Raw genomic sequence first — 19,389 nt, 5'->3', positions numbered from 1 at the left:
TACATGATGGCTAACAACTTTCTGTAACTCCAGTTCCAGGCGATCCCACTCCCCTTTCTGGCCTCCATGGATACTACACAACACAGGTATAATAAACACACATGCAGGCAAAACACATATACACATAAAAATAAATGAAATTAAAAATAATAAAACTGAGCTTCATTCTCAGCACCCTGCCCCTTGATGTTGTACGACAAAGTTAACTAGGCATGTAACCCTTGGCCTTTTTTCAAGTAGTGGATTCTGTGTAATACTACCATGGACCGAAGGTCTCCTGTGTTCAGCTTTCTTTACAAACATGCATTATTTCCTCAGCTCAGTTAAGCAATTTACCCCTGGTTCTGTAGGTCATGAGTCCATGCCTTCTTTGAAAGTCCACATGCTTCATAAACTTCATTTCATGGCTGTGTTCTGTGGTAAGAAAGAATCCCTAAGGGAGCCTGGTGGTGCTTCCGTGCAACTCCTACATTTGGGAAGTGGAAGCAGGAGGATCCAGAGTTTAAGGCTGAGTTACTGAGTCAAGCTGGTTGTTGAAATTCGAGGCCAGTTGAACTCTCAAAACAAGCTAACAAATGAGCAAACAAACAAAAATAAACAAGGGCTGGTGCACACCTTTAATCCCAGCACTTAAGAGGCAGAGACAGGTGAATTTCTGTGTTTGAGGGCAGCCTAGTCTACATAGAGTTCCAGACCACCCAGCACTACATAGTGAGACCATGCCATGTGTCAAAAACAAAACATAACAAAACCAACAGAAACACCAGAGCAAACAAAACAGAATTCCTCTCTTTTCATCTCCTTCCCTTCCCCACCCCTTGCTCATTTGCTCACTCATTTTTTTGAGGTAGAGTCTCCCTGTAGTCCCAGCTGACCTGGACTTCCTATGTAGTACAGGCTGACTTCAGTCTCACAGTGCCACCAAGCCTGACCTTCTTTTCCCTTAATACTATGCCTAAGACACTGTTGCTCAACTTTCTTAGCATGGTGACTGGACAGCCTGTGCAATAGTTTTGTAATTTGACAGGTACAAACAGCACAGGTGCCCTTGTTGCAAAAACAGAAAGTGAAAACCATCTTTGAGTCTGCCTACAGATTCTAAGTAAACAGTAAACCATAGGTCAAGCCATAGGCCCTTTTTGCCATCTCTAAAGCTTCCCCCAACCCCTGGAGCAGGGAAAGTGCTTCTACTGTATAGAAACCTCCACAAATTTAAAAAGTTATTCATACATAATGTGAACATATAGCAGGCAATTTAATAAGATGATTTTTAACTTGCTGATAAATTGGTAATTCTTAATTTTATTAATATGGGTTATAAAACACAGGACAGTTTCTTCTGAATTTTGTTACTGTAAGTTTGGACAAGGAATCAGAGCAGGAGACAATCTAGTCCCCAGCCTTGAATATAAATTTCCAACCATCATGGGGGCATGGTGGTCCAAGTCTTTAATCCCAGCACAAATTAGAGTCTAATTTGTGCCCCCAAATGTCCTTCAGTGTGGGTCCATGCACTGGAGCCTGGTTAACTTACCAAGGGCTCCATCTCTAAAAGAGACTGTCTCTCCCCATCCCAGTTTGGAATGCAATAATCTATGGGTATTACAAGTCATTAGGAGCCAGTTTAATATGACAACTAGTTAGTTGAAAACTAGTATTAGGTTCTCCCCTATATCCTGTGACCTGTCTAGCCCCAGGTTCGTAAGCCTGATATCAATATCAGGTATGGACTCCATCCTATTAAGTGGGCCCTAAATTCAATTAGAAAGTAGTTGGTTACTCCCATAAGACTCCTGCCACTATTGTAACAGTGGGCTTATTTTGCCAGGCCAGTTGTTATAGTTCACAGGATTCACAGCTGAGTAAAGTTGATGATTATTTTTCCTCCTGGTATCATGCACAGCACCTTCCAGCACTATGAATGCTAGCCAATAGAGATGAGTTCTGAAGTCAGCACCAACTTGATTTCTCCTTGTTTGTTTTACAGCTCATGTATGTAGTGTCTTCAGCAATAAGGTCTTACCATCAAGTTCTGGTGAGTAGCCAAGAGCAGGAACAATGGCCAGTTATTATTTAAGAGTCTATGGAACCCCAGGTAAGTAGCTTCTCGAGAGGGAGTCCATTCTGGGTATTGAGGTGATGTTTTTTTTCTTCATTAGCCTATGATGTCTAGAAGAGGCAATATCCACTGTTATAGGGTAAGAAATTTCTAAGAAAACATGTCAGAGATTCATTCTAGCCCAGCAACCACATTGTACAAATGGGTGAATTTCAAGACCCAGGAAGAAGTAAGGATTTGCCTGAGGTCTTACTACTAGTTAGAACAGCAATGGAAATTGGTTCCTAATTTTACAAAAATAATATGTGCAGTTAGGCAATTAAAACAGTCTCTGGGAGCTAGAGAGATGGCTCCATGGTTAAGAGCACTGGATACTCTTGCAGATGACCCAGGTTCAGTAACTAGTACTCACATGGTGGTTAACAACCATCTGTGACTCCAGTTTCAGGGGATATGACCCCCTCTTCTGATCTCCGCAGACATTGTACAACATGGGTGCACTTACATACATGCAGGCAATACACTCATGCACATTAAATTAAAACATAAAATATTTAAAAATCAGTCTCCTGTTCTCTGCTCTGCCACTAAATGCTTCTGATTATGAGTCCTATTTTTTTCCCAAAATGACTTACAGTACAAATGAACAGAAAAGGAACTCTGGACAAAGGCTTCCAAAATGGAATAGCATTGTAACATGTTTGAATGTAAAAGGTTTGCCTTCTTATACCTTTATGGCTGTGTTGAACATGGATCAAGGCCTTCACTGAAAAAGAATACAGCTGTTGATATTCAACCCTGTTCTTGCCACACCTTCCAGTACCTAGCTCTCGAATCAAGGTAATGGAAGCACTAATAATATTCCCTCCTCTCTCCCACGTCTCACCATGTAGCCCAGGCTAGCCTAGAAATGGCTATGTAGCCCAGGTTGGTCTTGCTCTTGAGAACTTCCTATCTCAGCCTCCCCCTAAGGGAAATGATCTCAGGTATCTGTCACTACGCTCAGCTTTTCTCCACTCCTCTCATAAAACTCTTCTCAAACCTACCTCAGCTTAGCTCATAGGTGGAACACCTGTATAAAGCTCTGAACAGAAAAATCTCACTGTCCAAATCCCAAGATTGCCATTTCTGATGCTTAATAGACTATGCATCTTTCTTGAAGTAGCTAACATATGCTGTATCAAAAGGTGAATCCTTCATTCACTCTTCAACAATCACTCTTTAGCTAGGCCTATAATCCTTGCTACTCAGGAAGCTGTGGCAGGAGGCAACATAGTAAGACCCTGTCTCAAAATAAAAAAAAATTAAAAAGGACTAGTATTGCATTACTTTTCATGGAGAGATTGAAGAAATATCTCTTTACCTCAGATAGGACTCCAATGACAAACCAAAAGAATAATCCTATCCAAGTACAGCTTGTCAAACTAGTGAGTTCATCAGGTTTATGTACAGGATCAAGGTGAATGTTTATGTAAAGGAGAATGAATGACCTCAAATGGTTGTATCACAAAAAAGTCTGACAATAGAGGCTAGAGAGATGTCTTAGTGGTTAAGGGCATTTGCTGTGCAACCACAAGGACCTGAATTCAGATTTGGGCACCCACAACAGTCTGGAAATGGTCACATACATCTGTAACCCCAAAACTGCGGGAGGCTGAGTCAGCCTAGCTGAAAAATGAGATCTCCAGACTCAAGAACAAATCTTACCTCAAAAGATTGAAGCATAGGGGTCAGGCATGGTGGTACATGTTTTTAATCCCAGCACCCGGGAGGCAGAGACAGGTGAATCTCTGAGTTCAAGGCCAGCCCAATCTATATATCGAGTCCTAGGCCAGCTGGGACTACAGGAAGACCCTGTCTCAATAAGACCAAAAAAAAAAAAAAGAAAGAAAAAAAAGAACAAAGCATAGAATGATAGAAGAGGTCTCCAGATGCCCTCCTCTAGCCTCTGCACATGCACACAGGCACACAGGCACACAGGCACACACACACACACACACACACACACACGCACAGACACCCTAAAAATGAGTCCCACCATAATATGGGTGGTAACCTCTCCCAAATGCATAGATTGAATTCTTGTTTCCATTAATCTTTTTAAAAATTTTATTTTTATGTGTATGAGTGTTTTGCCTGTATGTAAGTGCACTTGTGTCATGCAATACCCGAGGAGGCCAGAAGAGGCCATCAGATTTCCCTTGAACTGGAGTATGGATAGTCTAGCTGCCATGTGGGTCCTAGGAACCAAACCTGCATCCTCTGGAAAAGCAGTTAGTGCTTCTAGCCATCTCTCCAGCCCTCACTTCCATTAATCTTTTACTTCCTTATATATTCTAGAGCTCCTACTGAGACAACATGCAGATGGGGTAGAATCACATCTGGAAGAGTGATGCAGGAGGGACAGAGTGGCAAGAATTTCAGGACAGGGTCGAATGATCCTCCCCACCCCCTCTTTTTTAAAATTTGTTTTTATTAAATTTTGTTGTATTTCATACAGAATATCTCAAACAATCTGAATCATCTTTTTAGCCCTGTCCCCACCAGCACCCTCATAGCTCCCCCCCCCCACTGGAACACACATACACTGTTCTGGGTGTTAAGACCCACTATTTCAAGTCAGTGTCCCCAGACATTCCCAGTGCAAGTTCATCCACTTGTGGCCTAGTCAGATCCCTCTCATCTATCTATCCAAACACCTATCATTTTCTTTTTTTTTTAACAGAGCAAAGGGTAGGGGTTTATTTACAGAGGAGTGGGTGCCCCCGCATTTATAGCCCCACCACCTTTTTATGAGAGATTTTTCAACAACCCAGACCTTGCGGGAATTGCTTGTGGGTAATCACAGCTGCTCCAAGATGGTAAATGGCCATGCTTTGGGAGGACAGTATTCTATAGCAGCTGGGGATGTAGCTCAGTACTACAACACTTGGCTATCATTCGCAAGGCCTGAGGCTCCATACATGCATGCACACACACACTCACACCCCAAAAATGATGGCATGTGCATGACATGAAGCTAAGACATAAAGCTTCAAAGTAGAATTTTGGTTTCCCCCAATAAGTTCCTTGTCAAGGAGGTAAAGTAGATAGTGAACAGACAATTTCAACAGTCAGCTCACCTTAGCCCTACGATTTATGTTAGCCACAGTGCAAAGCACTGTGGATAACAAGGTGGGTGAGACTAGGTCCACCAGCCCTCATCACCTAAAGACAAACAAAAATACAGCAACAATATAGTACTTTATATTCTTTCAAAGAAGGCTGGGAGCTGGAAGAACTCTGGAAAAAGGAATCTAAGAGGAGTGCCAACTGGTCAAAGCCACTGTAGCACTAAGAAATTTCTAGAACATTACCAGTTGGGTTGAGTCAGAAAAGAACCTTAACCCTTTTGCTTCAGCTGGTAAATTAGATTAGCTATAATTCATATTCCCCCTAGAGTGAGGCTGAGGACCTGAGGTGCAAGGACAAGGAAGTTTGAGGAGGTGTTCTCTAGAATAGCTGTAGGCATAATTTTGATCAATGTTTGCTTGCCCTGTGGGAGCCTCCTTCCAAGCTTTGTTTCATAGGTTTTCTTTATTTTTTCCCTTACCTGAAAGGCCTTTCTCAGAAAGAATTCTTAATGAGTTAGCTTTGATACGTGACTAACAGCTTATAGCAGAATTTCCCACACTTGCCTGAAGATAAGATTTATCCGGGGTTGGAGCTGGAGAGATGGCTGAGCAGTTAAGAACACTAGTTGTTCTTGCAGAAGACCCGGGTTTGAATCCCAGCACTCACATGGCAGCTAACAACTGCCCGTAACTCCAGCCCCAGGTGATCTGACAGCCTCTTCTGACCTCCGCGGGCATTGCACGACATGGGTGCACTTACCTACATGCAGGCAATACCCGCATACACATAAAATAAAAAAAAAAATAAATTTTTTTAAAAAGTTAAAAAAAGATTTATCTGGGGTCATTCTCTATTGTATGATTAACTTTGTCTTTTAGCAATTTGTATTTGGTAGGTCTGGGGTAGAATCCAAGAATCTATTTTTTAAAATGGCCCCAGGTCATTCTTATCTTTAGGCAAACTTGGAAAGTCTCTGGAAAGTCAAGGTCTAAATGCGCTATCCCTAAAAAATATACATACCATAAAACCTAGCTATACCACTCTTGGTTAAAGAAGTGGGGGTAGGGAGAGAAGTAAAGTGTGGGTGGAGAGAGAAGGGGTAAAGGGGTCTGAACATGATCAAAGTACATTATATGAAATTCTCAATAAATCAATAAAATATTTTTAGAGTCACCCTAAAAGAAAATGTACATATACACAAGGAAGTTTTATTCAACCATAAAGAAAAAAATTGAATCACAGCAACTGCAGGAAAATGGATTCAATTGGAGATCTTTATATTAAGCAAAATAAGCCAGACTCAGGATACTGTATGTTTTCTCTCATATGTGGATCCTAAATTTAAAATGATATGTGTGCGTATGTGTGAGTGTGTGTGTGTTGAGAGAGAGAGAGAGAGAGAGAGAGAGAGAGAGAGAGAGAGATCATGAGAGGGGATGAAGAGATCTCAAGGGAAATAGGGAAATGGTAGTTGAAATAATTGGCATAAAAGCAGAAGGGGAGACTACTTGGGAGGAAGGGAACTAGCTGCAAATGGGGAGGGCTACACATGTATGAAAATGTGAATATGTCGTAACAAAACCCATTACTTTGCACATTTACATAAAAATATATCAAGTGTATAGAGAGTGGAGCGATTGGCTCAGCAGTTAACAGCACTGGCTGCTCTTGCAGGGGACCTGGGTTCAGTTCTCAGCACCCACATGGTGGCTAACAGTTCCAGGGGATCTGGTGCACTTACATACATTCAGGCAATGCACTCATACACATAAAATAAAAATAATAAATAAAGTATTTTAAAAAATAGTAAATAAGACATTAAAAAAATATAAAGTATATGGTAAAAATAAATAAATGTACTATCCCCCAAAATTTGCCATAAACTCTTTTGATTACTAATCACACATGGCTAAATAGGAAAACATCAAGAATTTTTTAATTTAATAATAAAATAGACCTTATATTTGAAAATCATCATAGTCTACAGTACCATATACACCATACACTTTACCACAATAGAATCTCCCAAGAACCTGGTAATTTATGCAGGCCAAGGATCCATATCCCTGTTTTAGACTGTGGTCCTCAGAGCAAAACAGCTGCCATCTTCAACAGATCAGCTGTGCCTGCTTTTAAGAGACCATTACAATAAATAAGGCCCATAGACTTCAGACATTTCCTCAGAGAAGGGATTGGAGTATATCATTGGATCCTCACCTCAGATTCTAACTGCTCCTCCCAACCATTAGCATGCCATTCTGCCTTAATTGTACTTGGCCTCAGTGGTGTCTGGAGATGCTGGGGTATATAGGGTGGGGTAGGTTAACTGAGGAAAGCTCCACCTAGGTAGCTCTGAGGAAGCTATTACCCATGCTGTGTGAAGACTTTCTAGTGTGGCTGCTCTGGGGTCACCCACCTGCCAGTGGGCAACCCTCACTCTGCTCTGTAAATAAGCCCCATAAACTCCTTGGTTCCCCAGGTTGAACTTTGGTGGAATAGTACTTTGGTTTGTTATTGGGGACTTATAAGGAAGGGGTAGACCTTGTTTATATCTCCTTAAGGAAAGAATTTTTGTTAGTTTGTAGTACAACTGCAGAGAAAGCAAACACATCTTAAATAATGGAAAAACAAGACAAAGGAAGGTATCCCCTGTTATTTCACAGAGGCTACCCTTGTAGAAGGGATCATTCCTGCCTTATATCCTATTGAATACCTTCCCTAAACTGCTGAACTCCTAGCATGTAGCAGCCCCAAGGCAGGCTGAGACAATAAGACTAGCTTCCTAAATTAAGGCCTACTATCCTATTTAGTACCTTCACCAATCTGCAAAACTCAGAGACCCCACACCTCTGAGCTCAGAGACTGTCTAATGTCTATAAATATAAGGATTTGCCTTTGTTCTGAGTGTTGTTGGTGTTAGATCTCCACCAGAGACCAGCTTCCCCTAGAGGGGGTGGCTGGCATTATTAAATGATAGGATCATTGGAAATACATTTGAATGCATCCATCAAACCTGGAAAGAATGCTCATTATTTATGACACTCACTTTTGCAAAATACTTTATAGCACAGACAATGTGTAAAGGTTTAAGTGATATGGAGCTCAAGGATAGCCTGAACCAATAGGAATCAAAAGCCTCCCAAAGCTAGGTAATATGTCTATTTAGAAGCTAAATTATTTTCTGTGGCACCATGTACTTTTCTAAACTGGATTCTCATGTGAGCTGTACCAGTTATGTTTTCTACAACCATATATTGTACCACAAACCTGTCTGACCTGCAAGGGAAGTACAAGCTTTGGTCCTTTTGCAATGATGTGCTGCCTAACCAGTTTGTGTTTGCAAAAGCAACACTTCGCCAGGTCAAGATGGAGATGTCCTGCTGAAAGGAGGATGACTGTCAAAGGAAGCCTTGTCTAAAGTCTTTTCTATGTCTATTTAGGGCTTCTGATGCAGTGGAGATGAAAAATTGTGTTTGACTAAATTGTGTATGTGCCTGTTTTAGGTCAGGCATTGTGATGACAGCTGTGGACTGGTTCTGAATCATCCATAGTCTAGGCATAGGAGAAAGGAAGATATAAAACACCAAGTGATTACCTATGTCAGGAAGAATTGCAAAGCAGAATAAGCAATGTTCCATGGTTACAGGGCAGGAATCAATAGTTCTTCTGGAAGAGTCTGCTGGGCATGTTGATGTATGCCTGTAATCCCTGCATGGCAGAGGCAGGAGAACTGCTGCAATTTAGAGCCATCTTGATCTACGTAGTGGGTTCTGAGCCACCTGAGCTACATAGTCACATGTTGTCTTAAAGCAAAATTCTTTTGGAAGATTCTGAAAGGTTAATAATGAAAGTGGCATTTCCCCTGGATCCTAAGAGATAGGTACTCAAAAGACAGATAAGAGCATTATACAGTGAAAGACTCTGAATAAACGTATAAGAGGCCATAGCATAACCGATATCCAGGGAATATCTAATGGGTAGGACAACTTGTGGAGAAGGGAACTGTGGCCCAGCTGAAAAGTCTATCTTTAATAAAGCTCTAAGAGGCAACAGAAGTTCATTCATTCATTAATTCATTCATTCATTTCTTTTGGGTTTTTGAGACAGGATCTCCCTGTAGCCCCAGCTGGCTTGGAACTCACTATGTAGACCAGCCTGGCCTCAATCTTACAGAAATTGGCCTGCATCTGCCTCCAGAGAGCTCGGATTAAAGGCATTTCCCACCATGCCTGGCTCAAGATGTTATTTAAAATAGAAATTTTTTTTGAGACAAACTGTCACTATGTAGCCCAAATTGTTCTTAATTCAGGATTCTCCTCTCTCAGCCCTCTGAATGCTGGGGTTTTAGGCCTTTCCAACACTCCGGGATTGCCAGGCTTTATGTAGAATAACAGGGTCACATAATCACCTTAGACTGATCTATCTGGGTTGCTGTCTGGGAGATGGCTTAGACAAAACTAACAGTGGAAGCTATGAATCCCAACAGGAGGCTACTGTAACAGTCTAAGCAAATAGTCATGGGGCCTAGACAGGCTGTCATGCTGAAGCGGGAATGGAGAAAGAGGGATAGTTGTTAAGAAGTGTCTAGGAGGTAGAATCAACTAGCCTTGGGTTCTCAGTGACTGCGGGCAGCGTGGGGGAGAGGAGTGAAACAAAAGAGTCAGATGTCAAGGGTGATAGTCAAGCGCAAAGAGATGGCTCTCTGAGACAGCCTTCAATCCTCACAGAGGGGCGGAGGGAGAGGAGGGGCGGGCCAGAGGACAGAGAAGGAAGTAGTTTGAATTCTTGAGAAGGAAGAAACCCCTGGGCCAGGTGGCAACACTGAAGCCCCGCCCCCAGACTCGGGCACGCCCCCCCGCCCCACCTCTCTCCTTTCTACGCCCCCCCCCAAGCCGCGACTCATCCTCCAGGGCGGGGAGAGGTGGCATTTGAGTCCTCCCGTATCCCAGCAGGCTGTGCAGTCTGGAGGCGCTGACAAAGGAGTGGAGGAGCAGTCGTAGCTGCTTTCCGAGGAGCCAGTGTTGCCGAGGTGAGAGTCCCCCAACGTCCCGTCACCCACTTCCTCCGACTTGGGGGAAAAAACGTGGAAGTTACGTGGCTGAGCCCCGGGAGACAGTGCGCTGGGCACCCGCAGCCTGAGCTCGGCTGGGTGACTGACAGCCAGGCTGCATGGCATGGGGCTGCGGGTGGGCGGCGGGGACGAGGCTGCGGGATCCGCAGCTCTCTGACTGCTGGTGACCCAGTCTCAGAGTCGTGCCAGCTGACGTGTGGCATGCCTCTGCCCGGGGCGAAGGCAGCCACCGCAGCCTCCCCAGCCTCCTCAGCTTCCTCAGCTTCCCCAACTTCCAGCTGCGTGCGGAGTTCAGTTGCCCAGGGGATGCGGCTCCAGGGACAAGTCTTTGGCGAACATTGCCTGGAGGGCTGTGCGAGGGAAATCAGTCGACTACCCTGCTGGGGTGACACTGTCCTCGCCCTTCCTGCTGTCCCCCCAGTGAGCAACTGGAGGAAATGGGGGGGTTGGGTGCTGGAGCCCAGCGTCCCGGGATGGTTTCAGCTCTGCTTACTGCTTTGCCTGGAGGGACATGAAGTGAGGTGGAGAAACTGGGAGGGTGAGGTGGTGGAAGCAAACCTCTTCTTGAAATAAGAGGGCAGAAAAGGGGTACGTGGCCAGTATCTTTCCCCCTCCCTGGACCTCAGCACGGATCCTGATGGTTGCACCAGCTGCTCGGCTGTAAACAGGCTCACATGACCAGTTTCACATGGAGTTGGCGGTGTGGGGACTCTGGCTAGAAAGGCTAATGTCTTAAGAACTGAAGGTTTTACAGTCCTTCCCTAGTCCTTTAATGTTCTGCGGTTGTTTTTCTCTTTGAGGAAAGTAACTGACATTTGCCTTTTCTCGGAGAACTACCATTGCTGGCCCAGTATAATCAAGGGGATTTCACTTTGGAGAGTCATAGGGCAAATACGAAGTGTGAAAAGGGTCCCAGCTTTTTTACCTTTGAGGGGGGAGAAAAAGAAAGTTCCCAAATTTTGCCTAAAAAGCAGTGCTGCTCTTTTGGATGCATTTTGTTCTTAATGTGGATTCCAGACAGGAGCGTCTGCTCTTTCAGGCAAGGCACACATGGGATTTAATACATTCTTGGTGATGGAAATCTTGCTCACATTTCCTGTAAGTTTCCTGTAAGTATTGGGAAATATCTTTTTTTTTTTTTTTTTGGTCTTTTTGAGACAGGGTCCCCCTGTAGTCCCAGCTGGCCTGGAACTCACTATGTAGACCAGGCTGGCCTCGAACTCACAGAGATCCACCTGCCTCTGCCTCCCAAGTTCTGGGATTAAAGGTGTGGGCCACCATGCCCAGTAGGAAATATCTTTGTCTATAAAATTCTACATTCAGGAAATTGAGTAAGGGTAGACACCCAGCTTTTAGATTACACATATATTTGGTACAAAGTGGTGGGAAGTTTGGAAAACAGGAAACAGGGCCAAATGTGTCTTTAAAGTTGTGCAGTCTATATACCCAAACAGGATGTGAGATTCAACTAGTTTCTAAATCATTTGTAGATCCCACAAAGCAAAAGAGGTTTCCTGAACTACTACGGTGCTTGAAATTTTAGAATTTTTCAAATCTGTGAGGGATAGTTGTGACACATCACCTTTACATGTGACATATAATTAAATGTAATGAACAGTATTCAATATAGAGTAACCCATTCATAGGCAAAGACAGAAGATAGATACTTAGTATGTCTTCCTTAAATTGTTCATGTGCATTCTTCCCTCAAATTTTGTATTTTTTTCTCATAGGTATTTTAAGCATAGCTGAAATACTGAAAACATAAAACAAGAAACTACAAAAGCTGTCCCATTCCTTACATGTTTATGAGCCAGGCGTGGTGGCACATGCCTTTAATCCCAGCACTCAGGGAGGCAGAGGCAGGTGAATCTTGAGGCCAACCTGGTACATATGGAGTTCCAGGCCAGCCAGCACTATATAGTGAGACTGTTTCAAAAAAACAAAACAGCAAAAAAGAAATTTGCTACTATTCTGTTTTCTTTTAAAGGTTTAAGATAGAAAATAGAGGTTTTAATCTTTCCTAAAAGCTAAAAAGGATGATTACTAGTCTTCTGAATGCTATTTTGATACCTTTTAGCATTCTGGAGACTCTTGCCATACAATAGATATTTTAGGTTATTTACTCTTCAAGGCCCTCAGTTTCTTTATCTGGTCTTTTTGAGACAGGTTCTCCCTGTACCCCCAGCTGGCCTGGAACTGCTCTGTAGACCAGGTTTGCCTTGAAGTCACAGAGATCTGCCTGCCTTTGTGCTAGGATTAAAGGTGTGTATCACCATGCCTGGCTGAGGCTTTTGTTTTAATCTCAGGATCCCTGCAGCTCTAAAGTTAGCCTAAACCTGTGCAGTTTGGGGAATTTTGTTTTTGTTTTTTGACAAGAAACTCACTCTCATGTATCCCAGGCTGTCCTGGAACTCATTATATAGCCCAGGCTGGCTTCAAACACTAGACAACTAACCAACCTCAGTCTCCTAAATGCTGGGATTACAGGTGTGAGTTACCATGCCTGACAAGTGCATTTTTGACAGGGAGCTGTTGTGGACAAATAACTTGGTCAAGGAAGCCAAGATACTGGTATCAATTAAAAACAATGCAATAACAAAAAGTATCCAGAGTCATGATAGAAATAGGAATTGTATCCTGCTAGAGTTTCATGAGGTAAATTAGTCATATAGGTTGACCTATAACTCTGTTGCTTTTCCTCAGGAAATCGAAGATGGCCTGGGCTAAATCATACCTCTCAAATGACCTTCAAGGTGTTGTAGAAAGTTTGATTCATTCACTCATTTAGTTGAGCTTTTTCCTGAATTAATCAGGTTCTATGATTATAGTGACAATGTTAGAAAAATGACCCAATAACAGGGCCCAACTTTTATAGTTCCTGAATTTGATCACCAGAACCAATGCTTAGTTTCTAGCTTTTTCCAATTCAGAATTTACTTTTTTCAGCACATCCCAGTGTTATCAGTCTCAAAGACTGGTTCCAAATAAACTCAGAATTTTTCTGTTAATATGTCTGTAAACCTACTGACTGACAGTTAAGAGTTAGAAATACAAAGCATACTATAAGGCTCATGTACAAGCTAAGGCAACCTTTGCACTTAACTATATAGAAAGACAGAAGTTGTTCTTAGCCTCCCTTTTTCTAGGGTCTGTGGGGACCACTTCATTCAAAAGTAGCATTTGGCAGATTCAACAAGATTATACCTTTTATATAAAAGCAACTTCAGTGACACATTTGTGTGACTGTATTTTAGTCACCCGATTGAACTTGGGCTACCTCAGAAACATGTCTTAAATCTGATTCCTCTCCATTCCTGTTGCCATAGACTAGGCCTGCATCTTATCCTCAGGCCATATTCATTCAACAGTTTTTCTTATACCTACCTTGAAGTCGGGTGTTGGACTTCAATCATCAGTGGCCACCACTCACCCACCTCAAATCTCATCAGGTTAGTTTTCTGCTGCTTAAAATCCTTCAGATGTTTTACACTGCCTGCAGCAGTAGTTCTTTTAGTTGTCAAGTGTGAGAACCACCCAGAGGGCTTGTTGCAAACACAGGGGCCATACCCCACTCCCCCCATTTCTGATTCAATGGGTTGAGGGTGAAGAATTTCCCTTTCTAACAAACTCGAGGTCTAGGAATTCCAGTTTATGATCCTTCTCAATCTACGTCCATCTTAACATTACAGCCTTACCTCTTGCAATTCTGTACATACACACTATATTTAAATTTCACCGTGTCAATGCTCATTCGAAGTGTCCCTTTTATGCCTCTACACTTATTTTTCCTTGCAATTCACCCCTCTCCACTCCTGTTTCAGAACCATCATTTTATGCTTCCAGAGCACACTGTGTCTACTGGCATCTTAACACATACCCTAATATCCCAATATTCTCATATCTCAATGTCTGCTATATATCTGTTTTTCTTGCTAGATTGAAGTTCTGAAGGGCAAAAACAGAGTTTTCATATTTTCTTCATGTTACTTACTATGGTTCCAGATATATAGTAAGGCTATGTAATGATTTGAAGATATATTTTGTTATTTGTTTTGTTATGGCTGGCCTGGAACTTGCTATGTAGATCAGGCTGACCTCAAATACAGATCCACCTGCCTCTGCCACCTGAATGCTAAGATTGAATATGTATGCCATCGTGCCTGGAATTAAACAGCTTAAAACTTCTAGTACCACAGGTAGCAGCACACATAATTTATACAATGAATTAATATATATTTTGAGAATTGCACATTTTGTAATAACAGACATTGGAATGTTGCAAAATGTGGAAATGTGTTTATTAAAATAGGGAAATAGCCGGGTGTGGTGGTGCACGCCTTTAATCCCAGCAGAGGCAGAGGCAGGCGGATCTTTGTGAGTTCAAGGCCAGCCTGGTCTACCTATCGAGTTCCAGGACAGCTGGGGCTACAAGGAGACCCTGTCTCAAAAAAAGACCAAAAAATAGGGAAATGGGATTGTTTTTAGTTTGGGAGAGTATTTTTTATTTATTTGTGTGTATGATGTTTAACCTGCATACATGTAAATGCATCCATGTCATACAATGCCTGCAGAGGCCAGAAGAAGGCATAGGATCCCCTGGAACTGGAGTTTTGGATGGTTGTTAGCTGCCATGTGGGTGCTAAGACCTGAACTCAGGTCCTCTCCAACAGTAGCCAGTCTTCTTAACTACTGAACCATGTCTCCAGACATGTCTTTTGAGACAAGTTCTTGCTATATAGCTCTTGCTGGCTTGGAACTTACTATGTACACCAGGCTGGCCACAAACTTGCGGTAATCTTTCTGTGTCTGTCTCCCAAGTGCTGAAATTACAGGCACATGCATCATCTCCAGTCAAATATTTTAAAAAATATTTATGTGTATGCGTGTGTGTCTTTATGAGTGTGTGCCACATGTGTGTAGGTGTCTTCAGAATCCAGAGGATATTGGAACCCCTGAGCTGGACTTACAGGCAGTTGTAGACCACACAAACTGGGTTTTGGGAACCAAACTTGTGTCTTCTGCTGGAAAGGCAGCAAACACTCTTAACTGCTGAGCCATCTCTGTAGCCCTAAGCCAGCCAAATATTTTAAAAGATATTTTTATAGGGTAGTTCTTTTTGTGTGATACTGGAGATCAAGCTCGGGACTTCATCTATGCTAGGTAAGCACTGTGTCACCAAGCTATACCCCCAACACTTTAAAAACTTTTATTTGTTTGCTTATTTATTCATTCATGCATTCACTTTTTTGAGATGGTGTCTGACTCTAGCCCAGGCAGACTTTGAACTCACTGTGTAGCCCAGTTTGGCCTTCAACTCACCATCTTCCTCTCTTAATATTCGGATTACAAGTGTGTACCACTAATTTTATTTGGGAGTTTTTTGTTTTTGTTTTATGAGACAGGATCTCACTGACTGGCCTGAACTTGCTTTGTATACCAGGCTGGACTTGGACTCAGAAATCCACCAGCTTCTGCCTGCTGAGTGCTAGGATTGCAGGTATGAGCCACCATGACCTGCCACTAATTTTATTTTGCAATAAGGGTCTTGCCATGTGACCATACTGTCCTTGACCTTGTGGTCTTCCTACCTCAGCTTCCCCAGGGGCTGGGATTATAGGCCTGTCCCACTGTTCTGACTAGGGTATTCTTTTTAAATTTTAGGGCATATACTACTCAACTTTTATATTTTTGAATATGGAATAGCTTACCACTACATATAATTTGTACTAGTCAGTCCTCCTAGGAAGCTATATTATCCCAAAGACCTAAAGAAGTGTAAAAGCAAAATTACCTGCTCTTGAACAATGGACATTAAAATATAAAATAGCTGGGTGTGGTGGCGCATGCCTTTAATTCCAGCACTCCCATGGCCCAGGTAGGTCAGTCTCTGAGCTCCAGGCCAGCTGGGCTACAGGGAAACCCTGTCTCGAAAAACAAAGAAAACTATAAAATAAACATTTTATATAATTTGTAACATAATTGACTTTAGGAACATAGCAGCCATTAAAAGTTCTAATATAATGGAATTCAGAGTCTCTTGCCGAGTTTTTAATGTGGAAGAGAAAAAGGTTTTAATACCAGAGAGACTAAAGCAGCAGAAATTAATGCTCTTAACTAATTTGCATTTTCTTGGCTTTTGGCAAGAGCTGTACCCAGTGTGGAGGACTAAGATAGCCCCCCACGCCCAGATAAAAGAGCTGGCTTGAGGTGGAGCTTGGAAACAGTAAACATATATAGCCAAAGTAGCTGGTCCAGTGATACCAAGCAGATGGGTCATTAATTCCTGGGGAAGGCCAGGCTTTGAATCATTCACTGTTTGAATCATTAACTGTTTTTGAAAAATATTTATGTGTGTGTGCCTGAGTATATGTAGGTATACCATGTGTGTGCAGGTGCTCACAGAGACCAGAAGAGGGCATCTGATCCCCTGGAACTGGAGTTACAGGCAATTGTGAACTACCCCATGTGGTTGTTGTTGGGAACCGAATCCAGGTCTTCTGCAAGAGCAACGAGTGCCCTTAACCAATGAGGCAGCTCTCCAGCTCCATTCTTAATTGTTTTTAAGTTTTGATCTATGGTGGTACAAGAATCCGGAAGGACCTGATTATTTACTTCTTATATCCTCCTTTTTTCCCAAAAGGGGAGTGAATAAGAATATGCTTTTAGTGTAGTTTCTGTGTTGCCTAATATTCCCCACCCATGTTTTGAACCTGTGGTGTTAAAAGTCTGTTGAAAGTCCCTGTATATCTCAGAGTCTTATCTTTTCCTTCTGCTCATTGCAAAGTGAGGAAAACAAAATGATTACACCTTGGGGGGCAACGGTCATTTTGGATTGATGGGAGAAAGTGTATGTGACATTGCAGTGTTGTCACGTGTGGTGGTACCTATCTGTGATCCCAGCACTCAGAAGGCAGAGGCAAAAAGATCTCCAGTTTGAAGCTACCTTGGGCTATATACCAAGCCCCTTCCTCACAAAATCAAAAGAAAACAATTTCAGTGTTTACACTGCTTCCTGTGGGGGGGGGCAGTTTGCAAATGGGTCACAAAGTGGTGTGTACACATAGGTTTTCTTTCGAATTTCATCCAGAATTGCTCTCCTGTGCTGTTAGGAGAGGTTCAAGGACAAGGCAGTTTCATGTATCCCTTTTCAGCTGTACTGCCTGCCTCTAAGGTTGGGGGTATGTTGGAGCCTTGAGATTTATAAACACAACTGACCCAGATTGACTCTGAAGAGCTGAAAGGGAAGCAGGGAGAGAAAAGAAACAACTGGGAATGTTAATTTCTTCCCCTGTCCTCACAGTGGCCAGCAGCTAGTTAACTGTGTGGGATGAACTGAGCTAAGATCCTTTTTATCATGTATGGAAGCAGCACATTTCAGCTATGGGGAACAACCATGGTTACCCTTATAGGAAAACCAATAAGCTTAGTGTCTTCTAAGTGCTGGAACTGAACTTGGGTCTTTCATAAATGCAAAATGAGACAAATAATGCAGCATTATGACCAATATCTAATTGAAGAGACCAAGTATAAAATACTGAATCCATATAGTAAGAACCTTAAAAATGAAACATTAGTGTCAGGCATGGTAGTCCATACCTGTAATCCTCACACTCAGGTAGAGGCAGGAAGATCGGATGTTGAAGGCTAGCCTGGGCTACATGAGAGCCTATCTCAAAAACAAAAAGGATATCTGGGTGTGTTGACACATGCCTTTAATCCCAGCCCAAGCAGGTGGATCTCTCTCTGAGTTCAAGGCTAGCCAGAGCTACATAGTGAGTTCCAAGTCACGAGGTATTACAGGGAGATCCTGTCTCAAGAAACAAAAAACCTAAAAGGGTTCACTATTTAGCACAGTGAAGAGAAAAAAGAAATGATAAGAGTGGTAAGTTGACTTTTGTGTGGGTCATGCTACTAGAGACATGGGTATGAGGAGCAGTTGCTGTTGGGGAGATAGGGCTTTCCAGTTGAGACACAGGGAACATTAGGACTGAAGGAAGTGTGAGTGGACACTAATTCTGTCCCCCAAACCCTGTGCAACTCTGGGACAGTGTCTTAACCATCCTGGGGACTTTCAGGGAAACATGAGGTGCTAATACACCTTGACTTGGCCTGCATTAGACTTTTGCCCAACTTCATAAACAGATTTGCAGTAAGGTTTTACTGGCTTAGTATATAATCTCTCACCAAGATTTTGCACTTTGCCGTTTTGTACAATGGAGTAGAACAAAGAGAAAATTAGTTTCCCAGAAAACCATCAGTCAGAGGTGAGTGTTGTGCCTCATAATGTTTGTTGGCGAAAACCATCAGTCAGAGGTGAGTGTTGTGCCTCATAATGTTTGTTGGCAGTTGCTAATGCTTCTCTGGCGACCTGGTGCTAATTCTTCCCTTATTGTCCCTGGTTGGAGTTAAGGCCACTTCTAACGTAGCCAGGATAAATGAGGGATGGGAAGAGGAATATGAGAAGAAACAATAAATTGCTTAGAATCAATTAAACACTTCTTTAATGTTGACAAGGAGTTGGCCTGTTTATGATTCATGGTGAACATGTCCATATTTAACTCTCAAAGAGAAAGCTTCAAGATGCAAAAAATAAGAGTCTTCTAAGTCTTTATTCTAAGCTAATGAAATTTCTTCTCTGGCCGGTGCCAAGTAAATTCTCCTTGAAGTTAGAACAGCACTTGACCATGTAGTTATCTTTTACTTTCTAGTAAAATGTATGAACCATCTCATGCCTTTTTACAATTAGTTTGAGACAGACTCTCAGTCTGCAGCCCAGGCTAGCCTTCAACTTGTAGTCCTCCTGCCTCAGCTTCCCTAGTGCTGGGATTGCAGGCCTGTGCCACTACACTTGGGTTGAAAGGCTTTAAAAGGACATCTTTCATGTATTTATTTTTTGAGATTGGGTCTCTTGTAGCCCAGGCTGTTCTGGGACTATTTGATATAGCGGAGGCTGGCCTTGAACTCCTGATCCTCTTGCCTCAGAAACTGAAGTGCTTAAATTCCAAGCATCTGTCATCGTACCCCAGCATTTATTTTTTCCTTCCTTCTTTCTTTCCTTTCTTTCTTTCTTTCTTTCTTTCTTTCTTTCTTTCTTTCTTTCTTTCTTTCTTTCTTTCTTTCTTTCTTTCTTTCTCTCTGCCTC

General features: G+C 42.4%; 1 protein-coding gene across 2 annotated transcripts in view; it reads left to right on the top strand.

Moving 5' to 3' along the window:
* The first annotated feature begins 10,065 nt into the window (after window positions 1-10,065).
* Mospd1 (motile sperm domain containing 1) overlaps window positions 10,066-19,389 on the top strand; it is a 29,416-nt gene continuing 20,092 nt past the window's right edge. For both annotated transcript variants that reach the window (XM_008826767.3, XM_008826766.3), the window contains exon 1: window positions 10,066-10,202. The gene's annotated coding sequence lies outside the window, so the exon portion shown is untranslated. The remainder of the gene's footprint in view (window positions 10,203-19,389) is intronic.

The sequence above is a fragment of the Nannospalax galili genome, unplaced genomic scaffold (genome assembly GCF_000622305.1).
Source record: "Nannospalax galili isolate Female #2095 unplaced genomic scaffold, S.galili_v1.0 scaffold371, whole genome shotgun sequence".
Lineage (NCBI taxonomy): Eukaryota > Metazoa > Chordata > Mammalia > Rodentia > Spalacidae > Nannospalax > Nannospalax galili.
The sequence above is the reverse complement of the archived record's forward strand: the minus strand, read 5'-3'. Positions and strand labels throughout refer to the sequence as shown.